Source organism: Megachile rotundata, chromosome 2 (assembly GCF_050947335.1).
Source record: "Megachile rotundata isolate GNS110a chromosome 2, iyMegRotu1, whole genome shotgun sequence".
In the NCBI taxonomy this organism is placed as follows: Eukaryota; Metazoa; Arthropoda; class Insecta; order Hymenoptera; family Megachilidae; genus Megachile; species Megachile rotundata.
The window spans coordinates 12,194,918-12,207,866 of NC_134984.1; the positions used below are offsets into that span (position 1 = coordinate 12,194,918).

Genomic DNA, 12,949 nt, shown 5'->3' on the forward strand with positions numbered 1-12,949 from the left:
ATTATCAATGTGTGAAATTCTAACACGTGAAAATGATATGTGTAGAATTACAACGCATAGAAGTACAACGCGTAGAAATAAAACGAGTAAAATTACAACACAAAGAAATTATGACGCGTGGAAATACTAAGAGTGCAAATTCCCATGTGTGGAATTACCAAGACATGGAAATTCCGACGCGTGGAAATATCAAGAGTGGAAATTCCGACGCGAGGAAATACCAAGACATGGAAATTCCGACGGGTGGAATTACAAAGTGTAGAAATAGAATGCGTGAAAATACAAAGCATGAAATTGCAACACAGGGAAATTATGACGCGTGGAAATATCAAGAGTGGAAATTCCCACGCATGGAATTACCAAGCTTGGAAATTCCCACGCATGGAATTACCAAGCTTGGAAATTATGACGCGTGGAAATACCAAGCTTGAAAATTCCGACGCGTGGAATTACCAAGCTTGGAAATTATGACGCGTGGAAATACCAAGCTTGAAAATTCCGACACGTGAAATTACCAAGCTTGGACATTATGACGCGTGGAAATACCAAGCTTGAAAATTCCGACGCGTGGAATTACCAAGCTTGAAAATTCCGACGCGTGGAAATACCAAGCTTGAAAATTCCGACACGTGGAATTACCAAGCTTGGAAATTATGACGCGTGGAAATATCAAGCTTGAAAATTCCGACGCGTGGAATTACCAAGCTTGGAAATTATGACGCGTGGAATTACCAAGCTTGAAAATTCCGACGCGTGGAAATACCAAGCTTGGAAATTATGACGCGTGGAAATACCAAGCTTGAAAATTCCGACACGTGGAATTACCAAGCTTGGAAATTATGACGCGTGGAAATATCAAGCTTGAAAATTCCGACGCGTGGAATTACCAAGCTTGGACATTATGACGCGTGGAAATACCAAGCTTGAAAATTCCGACGCGTGGAATTACCAAGCTTGAAAATTTCGACGCGTGGAAATACCAAGCTTGAAAATTCCGACGCGTGAAATTACCAAGCTTGAAAATTCCGACGCGTGAAATTACCAAGCTTGAAAATGTTAACGCGTGGAATTACCAAGATAATCCCTGCGCGCCAAACTACAACATGTAGAAATACAAAGCGATGCAAAACTATATTGAACACAGAAGTAGAAATCATCGCGAAATCACAACGCACAAAAATAAACCTTGTGCAATTACAACCCACAATACATCCCACAGATCCAAAATTCTCCCTAACCAAATGAACAAAGAAAGAAACCGAGAGGCACGTACGAAAAGGAAAGAACGATGTTGAAAAGGGAGACACAGAAAGTAGGCGAGAAGGTGGTCGGAGGAAAAGTGAAGGATGAAGAGATAAGTAGCGGAAGATAAGAGGAATCACGGCCGGTCGAAGTCCTACCGAAAACGAATTCGGTTTTACTTTTGGCCGCGCCTTCGTCGGCCGTACAACGGTGCTTTTACGCACCTGTGTACACGCATAGACCCGTGCATAGTGGTCCACGTGTAAACGTGTGTTCACGTATTCATGGTTTTACGACCGTTTGGTCGTGTCGTACCTGTACGGTACCTCGGTTATACACAAGCCTATGTACAGTTAGGCGAGTGACGCGGTTCGGTTTCAACGTCGGTACGTGGCGATATGCAGGGACGGACGGATCGATTCTTCCTCTACTTTGCCATTCATTTTGCCAACTTTGCAAATTATTTCTTTCATTCAAAATTTCATCCTACACAGAATTTTCAAATAATCGATATCACGTGTCTGAATGAAACTTTTTATATGAAAGCAAATCATTTTAGCCCACTTTTACGTGTCATGAAGTTGAATCTTGTACAACAGACATTGTACAAAATAACCTCGTCAAATATGAAGTTCTTCTGTAAATGAAGGGTTGTTAAAAGCATGAATAAGCGTCCCGGGTGTCCCTCGAACTTGAGGAAGCGTTTCACCTGCGCAGGAAAGAAAAAGAGCTCGAACGAGGAAACGTATACCTCGTTTAGGAAGATTTTCGCGCATACCTGAGAGCACGATGCGTTAAAGGTTCATTCACCTTACGAACACTGTCCCCGGTCCGTCCCTGTCTGTGAAAGAACATACGTGTTGCGTATAGAGAGGAATATAGGCGTAAAAGAGGGGAAAGAGAGGCGGAGAAAGAGAGAGGAGAAGAGGTCCTCCCCTATGGTGGTATCGGAACCTCGTTACTCAGCGCACCATGCCTATGGTGTGGTCCAAGTCCAAGTCCAAGTAGACCTCCAAGTGGGACAACGACCGGCAGAGACCTTCTTTCAGATCCGTGGCGAGAGAGAATGGAAGGTGGCAGTGAACGAGGAGAAAGAAGGACGAGAAGCGAGGCGAAAGGAGGAGGAAGAGGAGGGCGATCGCGAACTCACTTCGCTAATTCACTTGCTCGTTGCTTTTCCGGTTTACATTTTGCTACCAGCCGAGAGTACGTCGGCCTTTTAAAGCCGCGCCGGAAACGGGACTTTGATTTTCGCGTTTAATCAAACCATCGACTCGTTCTTCTTACTTTAATTAGAGATATTAGGTCGTTAAATATGGATCCTGATAAATGGAACGTTAACTAAAAAGATTTATAGTACGATTCCCTCTTTCAGTCGTCGTTGACCGTCGTTGATGATCATCGGGACGTTTTGATATGCGAAAAAGGGATGTGAAGTCGTTGGAAATATTGAAATATGAACTCTGTCAGATATTTGGAAAATTTGAAAACTTAGCTGATTTGGAACATTTGGGAATATTCATTGATGAACACTTTGGAACTTAAGAAATTTTTACATGTAACAATATGAACATTTAGGCATTTAGAAAATTTTTAAATGTAACAGTATGAACATCCTAGCACTTTAGAAATTTTGAAATGTAGCAATATGAAGATTCTGAAATTTGAGAAATTTGTAAATATAGCAATACAAACACTTAGGAAACTTATAAATATAATACAAAAATTGAACATAATATAATACAATACAGAAATTATAACAACACAAAAAATTGTAAATATACATTTCTAAAAATTTCAAGTACCAAATTTAAAATTACACAAATTCCAAAATTTTTAAATCAGAAAAATGTACAAAATTCTAAAGATACTCGAGGAATGTAGAAATATAGAAATGTGAAGAGATTTGAAAAAATTTCTAAAAAGGAACTATCCACAGTGAATAGGCTTGAGATAAGGGTAGAGTAAGTCAGAAACCTTAGGCTAAGATAAAGGGCGTTTCTGGTCGTATAACAAAAGAAATAAAGTTTACTGTAAGATCAGTGGAGTAACAGCACTTTCTACAAAAAGCTTAAACGCAACATGTCCCGGTTCAAAGCCTTAAGGGTCATCGACCCCACCATCGCGTTGGCAAAGCATCGACCTTCTTACAAACGTCCAGACCTTTCTTAACTATCGAGAACACGAAACGAATGTTCGATTCGACTCTGCGAATTTCCTACTTACTAACAATTCTGATATTCTTTCGAATTTGTGTCATTAGGAATTACATTTTCTAACTACGTTGCAATTTTTTAAATTTATTTTAACATTCTTGTTGAAATTAAAAATCTACAAATTATTTGCTGAGTTCTTAAATTTTTCACTGTCAAGTTTCTACATTTTTAAATATCTTAATTTTATTTTCACATTTTTTAATTCTTAAATATTTTTATTGTTTGTTGTTCAAGTTTCTATTTGTCTGTAGTGACATTTTATTTTGAAATTTTTTAAATATTCTAATTTTGTCATCTTCAAGTTTATAAATTTCTAAATGTTCATTACTATTTTTTCAAGTTTCTATATATGCATTATTTTATTTTGATATTTTGAAATTTTTATATTACTACACTTTCTAATTGTTAAATTGAATTTGAAAGGTTAAACTGTTAAATGTGTACATTTTTAAATTTTACAATGAACAGTTTAAAAATTCACAAACTTTACAATGAACAATTTAAAAATTCACAAACTTTGAAACTTGAAATGATACCTTGAGAACCTGAAGAACTCGAAAATTCAAAAAATGACACATACGTGATTCAGCTTTTAAGCATAAAATTCTCACAGAATATAACAGTTAAACCAAGTAAACTGATTAAGCGAAAAACCTTAAAAAGAGCGGCATTAAAAAAGTAAAGAACGTTTGTTGAATTTAAAGGAATTCCTCTCGAATTCGGAGTGAGTATACGTAAAATTTCGTAAACAGCAAAAAGGAACGATTCGTTCTAGACAAATTTCTGTCCGTTATTCCTGGAAAACGGTGCGTGTTTATCACACCGATTGCGTGTACACGCACGGGCTCGTGTGGCCCGTTATTCTGTCTAAAGTAACAGTTACGAGTATGCCTGCGAGAGTTAAAGGTGCCTTGCACCATGGAACGCTTGGATTCCGAATGGACTCCATGGAAAACGGCATTTCCGGTTCACATTCGCCGATTAGAAACTTGACGTCCAACGCTGGACGAGCCGAACTTCCGATGCTCGTTTTACGAGGACAAAGCCAACGGGGAACCTTTAATTTCCCTTTCGATCGAGGCTGAAAGGTATGTACCTAACATCGGTCGATAGGGTAACGGTGCATCCTGGAAACAATGTTGCTTTCGATATTTATCCTTTAAAAAGTCTGTTACTTTCGATGACTTTCTTATAAAAAAATTACTCGGAGATATTTCGTGTAAAAAATTTGAAACATCTCGAATTGTTTCTGTCATTGTACCGCAAGTAGAACGTTCCCAGCAATCTACGCAAAAGAAAAATATATGCATTCATGCACAACTTGTGCGAATAATCCTGAAATACAATTCGTCATAAAATTAACGTTCGCTTGGAGCTTTTTCAAAAATGCTTCAACTCCAAACTTTTAATAAAATATCAATTATCGCTGTTCAGGAAAAACCGTTCCTGTAAAATGGAGCTCAAAATCGGTACGAGAGAAAGGAGCGAGAAAATTCGCAGGAGAAAAAAAGGGCAAGCAATTCGGAAATCGTGCGATCTCGAGCGACGATGATTCCCGAGAGAAGCGGCTCGTACCGAAGGAAATTAATATATCTGGTACAGTCGTTCCTCCGAGGAGGGAAAAGATCGACGACCCGGGAACGTATCTGGGTTAGTAGTCGACGGCGATTCACGCGGAAACTTCTTTCGCTAGGTGATCTGGCCCCGTGGAAATTCGCAAGGTGACTCGCGATTATGCTCCTCGAAAAAGTGAAATTTCGGATGAGCCATACTACGGCTACGCTGTTACCTCCGACGAAATTTCGTCGCACGAATTCATCGCCGAGGGTCATTGTCCTCGCCCACATACCTCTTCGAGTAGTCATTCTCCGGACGGTGTTGCAAAACAACCTCGATGACAAACTCATCGAGACGCGTTAAACAATTTATTGATTTTTAAATCGACGAATAAAAGAGTGCTTTTTGAATTTTGTTAAAATTTTAGTTTGCGTCTGAGAGAATATTGGCAATTTTTATTTGTTTGTTTTCGGTAAAAATTTGTGGGTGGTAGTGATCCTCGCGCTATATAGCCGTGAGTTAAGTTATGTTACGTGTTAGATCGCCATATGCTATTATAGTCTCGTGTTACATAGCCTCGCATTATATTGCTATTTGTTATATAGGCTTGCATTATATTGCCACTTATTATATAGCCTCGCGTTATATTGCCATTTACTATATACTCTCGTGTTATATTGCCACTTCTTATACAGTCACGCATTGCATTTTACACGTTAGATCGCCACTTGTTATATTGGCACTTGCCATATAGCCGCGCGTTATATTGCCATTTACTATATACTGTCGTGTTATGTTGCCACTTCTTATACAATCACGCATTGCATTTTTACACGTTAGATCGCCACTTGTTATATTGGCACTTGTCATAAAGCCGCGCGGTATATTGCCATTTACTATATACTGTCGTGTTATATTGCCACTTCTTATACAATCACGTATTGCATTTTTACACGTTAGATCGCCACTTGTTATATTGGCACTTGTCATATAGCCTCGCGTTATATTGCCATTTACTATATACTGTCGTGTTATATTGCCACTTGTTATTCAATCACGCATTGTCTTTTTACGCGTTAGATCGTCACGTGTTACATAGCCATGCATTGAATTCGCACATGCTATATAGCCACGTATTAAATAGCATATTCCAATAGAATTAAATTAAATAGCATAAATAGTATTTCCACGCATTCAGTTTCTGTTTATTGTATATCTACACGTTAGATCACCATGCGCTATATAGCCATTAGTTATATAGCCACGCATTGTATTTCCACCTATTTCTAATGTTGTATTGCAATTCTTCGTGTTCTCTCCTATTGTACATCCAATACGTTGTATTCCAACTCATTATTTGCAACGCGCTGCATTTCTTCCTATCATATTTCAAAAGCGTTGTATTAGCAAGAACCGAATGCGTTGTACACGATATAACCAATAACTGTTCACAACCTGCAATCGACATAATATGTTCCGCTACAATTTTAGCCGATCAAAAACTACAAAAAAACTGGAAATATCATGTGACTTTCGCCGAAAACAATCGCCATTTCTGTCCGCACGAACGAACGAATTTAATTATTTTCAAATTTCCGTGGAAAGTAGTGATATCACTGGTCACACGGTCGGATTAAAAGCATGCCGTTAAATTTCGCACGCATCGCGGGATTAAAACGGAATTATATTTTATTTCGACGAAAAAGGGGAAGGGGTAAGGTCGGAAACACGACAACGACCGCGCCGAACAAAGACAATAGAGGAGAAGGATGACCGATAAAGCCTCTATTATCGGCATACATTTAATTCTATCGGCGCAGAGATATTCCCACCGAATTACGAATAAATCACAGCTGGCACGATATTCTATTAATTTCAGGAACAGCGCCAAGTGAATTATTGCGAGTCGATACACTGCAATGCCCCGCAGTAAACACTTTTTCCTGGGTCACCAAGTACATTGTACACAATTTGCATACACCCCATTTGTGACACACCCTTTGATTACTCGTTTATTTCATTTCGTTAGTCTTTCCATTCTTTTTAAGTCTCAAACAGTGCATACTCCTTTTAATCTTGTTTATCGCGCCAAGTAATGACGTTCATGGATCTAAAATTTAACGAGCTCGTTCCACGATTCTGATTAGACTGCAACTTCTCTATTTACCGAACGACTAAGTTTTTCATAATTACAGAAATATAATAAAGAAGCGCGGTAAATTTAAATTCACATAACAAGGAGATACATTCAGATTGAACTAACCAATTGCTCCCTGATTCTGAATATACTGATATACACTGTGCCTCAGAAAATAGGATTTATCACATGTTCTGATATACGAAACAAGATAAATATGAACATTGTAACACAGAGGTTAATAGTAACTCCGCAACTGTTTCGTAACAAGTCGAAGGATCGTTGTCTTTTGAAACACCCTGTAGGCAAACAATGTTCACGGTGAACGGCCGTCAACGACGGAAGAGAACCGATGGTATATTATCTCACGGTGGGAATCAGTCTTTTGTGCGTGGCAGATTTCGTTCACGTAACCTTGCAGATGGAATCGAGACCGGTCTTCAGGATTAGGATCCGAGTGGGTTCGACGACCCGTAGTATTCCTCTGTTACGAGGTGTCGATGGTCTTCGGAGTTAACTCGCTATATACGCTCCTAGGAAGGAAAAAAAACGAAACCGCTCATTTGGCCAAAACGACGGGGTTACCGATCTCGGATGACCATGAACGATACACGAATTCCAACTATACTTAATACCTTTCACAACGTCGAGTAATTTCCAGGACATTCCGTTAATCCGAAATAGATTTTTGACAAGAAGACAAATTCAAATAGAAACAGAAACAAGTAGAAATAAATTGTTAACGAACATGTTCGTTACTTTTATGACACCGCTGTTTTATAATTGTATCATAGTAGACTCTCCTTATTTTACCCCCGTCATATATTGCCACGAGTAGTGTTTCATTAAATTGCCTCGTACATGTTATACGCCTTTTTCAAAATTTCGATAGTTGTAATAAGACAACAGGTTTGAGATTCACCTGTGATGCGAAAGCCCCGACAAAAAGTCGTTCCGAGAAGTTGTTTCGAGATCATTCACATACGCAGCGAATGGAAGGTAAATAAATTGTCGAAGAAAGAAAATCATTAAGGCTTTAGATTGTAGACCAGTCTGGATCGATTTGGGCCGGTTTACATTCATGCGCTCGGTACGTGATCGGTGTATGCAGCGAGCCGTGAATGGGAAAAGAGGAGGGTGGTAGTGTAGGTAAAGGGTGGCGTTGGGGTTAAATGCACGTCCCCGTGAAGGGGTTGCGAGAGGACAACGGACGAAGAGAAAATCGTGTGAGAGGGACGCACCGTGGAAAAAGCACATACTCAAAGGAGGTGTAAACAAGGACGGGGAGAAAAACACCGCAGGATTTTTGTAGACGCGACCCCAGTCTGGCTCGAAAATTTACCAGACCAGAAGAAACTGTCCTTCGATCGTCGTACTACTTAATTATTTTCAGACCATATCGATCTCTTGCAACGTAAACGTACAGTTATTTATAAATTTTCTCTTACGAGACTAGATATTCGTTTTCGTATCATAGTTAGGATAGCAATGTTTGCAAATTTCGTTTTATCACAATTTGACACATAGGCGTGGAACAAAGTTACTTCTTCAGAAACGTTCTTTCAAATTCTATTTTTATTGTGCAAACAAAATTATAAATTTAATGGATACCACAATTGTCTGTTATTGACTTGCTACTATTTACTGATGCAGCATGTTTCATGTCTGAACTCAATTTATAATTTATAAAATTCGTTGAAATAAAATAACAGGAAATTTTACCGTGATCCGTCACATAGGATTTATTTGAACAATAAAATTTGAAGCTGAATAACAATGATAAGAAGCTAATAATTTATTAAAAAGTATTCATAAAACATTGAAGTAATAAAGAATATCGAGTTTGATAAGCAGAATCGATAATGAAGACAAATAATAAAATTGCATCGAAAATGTTTCTACGACTTCATGCACCACGCACTCGACAGCGTGCAAGAGGGTAAAAAAGCTACTGTTCTTAGATCATTCGCTCAGCCCACCCCCTATCGATTCTCCGCGTTACATAAACCACAGTCGGTGAAACCATCGTCTTAAACAGCGTCGAATTCCTTCAACTGCCCGAGCGCATCCCATGAAGCAGACAACCCTCCGAAACACGGCGAACCCTAACCTACCGCACTCCCTTTGGTTCCGCCACCCTCCCTAAAAAACAAGCTCCTTATCTTCCGGAGAAGTTACCGAAAGAATTAAACTCGGCAAGCGATCGGCGCATGCACCCGTCCATCGTGTACATCGACGAACAGAGACAGTAACCGACGACAGCGCGTAGAATCCAAGAAAGACAACAAGAAACACGGTTGCACGTGGAGGAGGGGTTGCAAGGGGGTGTAACGAGAGCGTGTTCGATAAAGAGGGAAAGGAAGAGAGCGCGAGGAGGACGAACGAGGGAAATGCACGCGAGAGGAAAAGAGGAGGAGAAAAGAGCGAGCTGACGCGATGAACGAGAGGGTTGAACGAGGACAGGAGCCAGGGTGAAAGAGGGTGGGAGAGAACCTCTGCTGGCAACGGGTCGATCGAAAGCGCAGCGCAGAGAAATGCACCACCTCTGCTCTGGTCTGGCAGCTTTGCTGGCACACCACCACGTTCCTCTTGGTTGAACAGAGACAGAGGGATGCAGAAAGAGAGGGACAACCGAGCGACCAATACCAAAGCAGGGAGAGAACGAGCCAAGCCGACTCGCGTTGGGCTAGGTCAGGTCTACCCGAGTTTCGCACACTGGTCTGCGTGTGCCATCCAAAGCGAACCACCGAAGGCGGAGACCACCCTCGAGGAAAAGGGTTGAAACGCGAAATCGTGGTACGGTGTGCCGGTGGTGGTTGATTTTTTATCCCACGCTGAATTTTGTTTAAAAAATACAGGGAGAATCGATCGAGTTGCGATCGCTGCACCTTCGTTTCTCATTCGACGGCGTGCTTATTTGGACTATGTCAGAGAGGAAAGGGTGAAAACCAGTAGAATGTTGTCGCGAAGAAAAAGAGGGTGCTCCGACGAAAGAAGGTGAAGTGCGTCGAAGTGGTGTGTTCGAGAAGGAGTACCAGTGCTTCCTCGCGAAGTTTTTTTTATTCTGGCGTTGATCAAAACAGAGGAGAAAAAAGGGGTGGTAGCGTCGCTCGCCAGGCTACGCGATATAGTTGTTGATAAACAACGAAGAGAAGGGAGAGAGTGTCAGCGGTTTGATTCGGTTCGGGTGCAACGGCAGCGCAGATAGCAATTTCCTTTTCTCCGATGTCCTGATAATCGATAAGCGTGGGTTATAGGTGGCAGAGGACCGCCTAGGGCCGGCAGCGATCGGCCTTATCGACGTCCAAATTTCCCCTCCTGCCTAACGGACACTTTCAAATAAATGTTGAGAAACGACGACGATTTTCATCCCTCAACGCGAGGCCAACCGTGGCTCCCGGGTGCACGCAGGCTCGTCGGGATGCCGATCTCCCTGCGGAATCACAGGATCACGTAAAACGCTGCCGGCGAACCAGCCGCTTTTTTCGAATATCCTCTTCTAGGATCGCCGAACGGAAGCTAAGACTGCGAACCGGTGCTCTACGATTTCGATGCACCAAAAGGCGTGAGTAACTGCATCATAACGATCCGCGAGAAAGAAAGAGAAAACGAAAGCTGACTCGGTAGTTTGTTCGCTTTGAAATATCGACCGTGTGGGTCCTCCGTTTTCGAGGATATTTTGTTCGTTGCATATTTCTTTTTCTCTACCTTTTTTTCCAATATCATATTTCTGATATACTTCCCGATTTCAAAGATTTTCAAAGTTCATCTTCCTTTTAGCTGAAGTATCAATTCCCGAAATTGGGAAAAATTGAACGTTCTGTCGATTCTTCGATCCTTGAGAGGACCTGTCAGCGACATTTTTCATTTTCCATATTCACCCTGATAGGGTCGTTCCTCGGATAAACTCTTTTTAAAATTGGTTTACTATAAAATAAATAAATGTCACAACTCGTAAATGTGTAGAAATAAATTTTTATCCTTCAATAAATTTTTGTAATATCATTTTTCTATTATGTGACAGTTTTTCGTTAACAGATTTGCGTGTTTTATTTGAAGGGTCTTAATATACGTTTTTAGATTTGGGACACGATCGTCGTTCAAAGATTAAAGAGTCCTTCAGAATGCTTTAATCTAGCGTTCTAAGATTTTAAAGGGTTCAAAACTTTCTAGTGATCATTATTCAACCCTTTCGAACCGAAACTGAATTTTATAAAATAATTAAAACGTTGCTTTCCGGATTGAAATCATGATAATGACTATTTCTTAATGCTTAACCTTCAAGAATCAATAAGAGATTCCTTTCTTATTATGTAACCAATTCATTCAAATAATTCATCCACAAAAGAATGAACGAATTCAACATTCTTATTGATAGATTCACTCATCATGCCAATAATAATAAATCATTTAAATTTTACAACGTGTCGTAATTGATTTTAACAAAAATTGAAGGGTGTCAGAAAGGGAGTCTGCTTAAACACGTAACGCTTTTAAAAATTTAATAAGTAAGATTCAAGGAACGTATTGAAAACGATCGATAGGGAGAGAGGAATGGCGACGAAAAAAAATGCTAAAAATGCAAATGAAGAGGGGGTTGAAAATCAAAAAGTTACGTGAAAAGTGAACTAGCAGAAAGCAGGTAGCGTGCGCGATTTCCACGGAAATGGAAATTCAACGAGTAGCGAAAACCCCTGGTGGCAGGGTGGGTGGACGATGTGGGAGAGGGTGGTGTGCGGGAGGGTTGGACTTCAGAGTTTATGCCCTGTCCCCCTCCCTCTCCACCCCTGCAGTCGATCAATGCGTGGACGGGTTTCACTTTCGCGGTGTTAAAGTGTTGCACCATCGTTGATCGTGGAACAAGGAGGAATCATGATTTTTGCGTATCGCAATCACAGGGGATGAACCCTCTTGTTATACGGCATACTCAATATTGACACGATTTTTTAGACTACTCTGAAAAATATAAAATCGATCTTCGACAAATTACATAAATCTTTTTATTCTCGAAAACACATTTTTTAAATTACATCATTTTTTTTAGTATTGACACTTGATCAAATTAGAAAATTTCTTCTTATTTTTTTAATGGAATTCTTTAAATGGCATCACTTCTTATATTATTTTCATTTTTGTTTCGAAGCTCGGATTTCAACCCCATATGTTCGATTCCGATTTTTGTTAGATTTCAAGACTGGCTTTTAATGTACTTTTGAATGATTTTATTATAACCGAATTTTAGTAACAAATATGGAAAAAGTTGACCTCCGAGAAATAAAAAGAGATAAGAAAGTGACGTTGAAAGACAGAATGCAGGGACACTGCAACACGCGCTGCTTCTCTTTTATAAAACGTTTCGAAGTTAATGGCTGGAGTTATTGATCGTATATCGATTTACCGGAATCTCAACTATTTATAACGCTCTCTGCGTTGTCGGGCGTCATTATACATGATCTTCTAACAATATCGCGATTTCCTTGTTTTCTCTTTTATCCGTGAATGGAAATGTTCGTAACGTGGGAATCGTCAAAGGCTTCTTTAATTAATGATCCATGCGTATTTCTCTTTCTAACTTTTGGTCTTCTTCCCTTGTCTTTAATTATGACTGACAAAAATATCTCAATGATATTTCTTTATAAATATTTCCCTTGGTAATTTATAGACGACGATATAGAAAAAAAGTATGTGAATATTTATAATAGTTCCATAATTAAATTATTATGATCAATGATACACAAATTAATTTGTGCACGTAAATTGCCTTAACAAAGACGTTCTTATATGAATAGGAAATTAT

At 39.6% G+C, this 12,949-nt stretch overlaps 2 protein-coding genes across 6 annotated transcripts in view; one reads left to right on the forward strand and one right to left on the reverse strand.

Annotated features, from left to right (window-relative positions):
• The window catches only part of LOC100877269 (protein FAM76A), an 81,137-nt gene that overhangs the window by 47,935 nt on the left and 20,253 nt on the right, over positions 1-12,949 (reverse strand). The gene's annotated exons all lie outside the window — the stretch shown is intronic.
• Positions 1-12,949, forward strand: part of Blimp-1 (PR domain zinc finger protein 1) — a 48,683-nt gene that overhangs the window by 19,320 nt on the left and 16,414 nt on the right. Inside the window, exon 1 of one of the 4 annotated variants that reach the window (XM_076541989.1) lies at positions 8,942-10,717. The exons of the other annotated variants lie outside the window; for them this stretch is intronic. The gene's annotated coding sequence lies outside the window, so the exon portion shown is untranslated. Of the gene's footprint in view, positions 1-8,941; positions 10,718-12,949 lie in introns of those variants that run through there. 4 annotated transcript variants of the gene reach the window in all.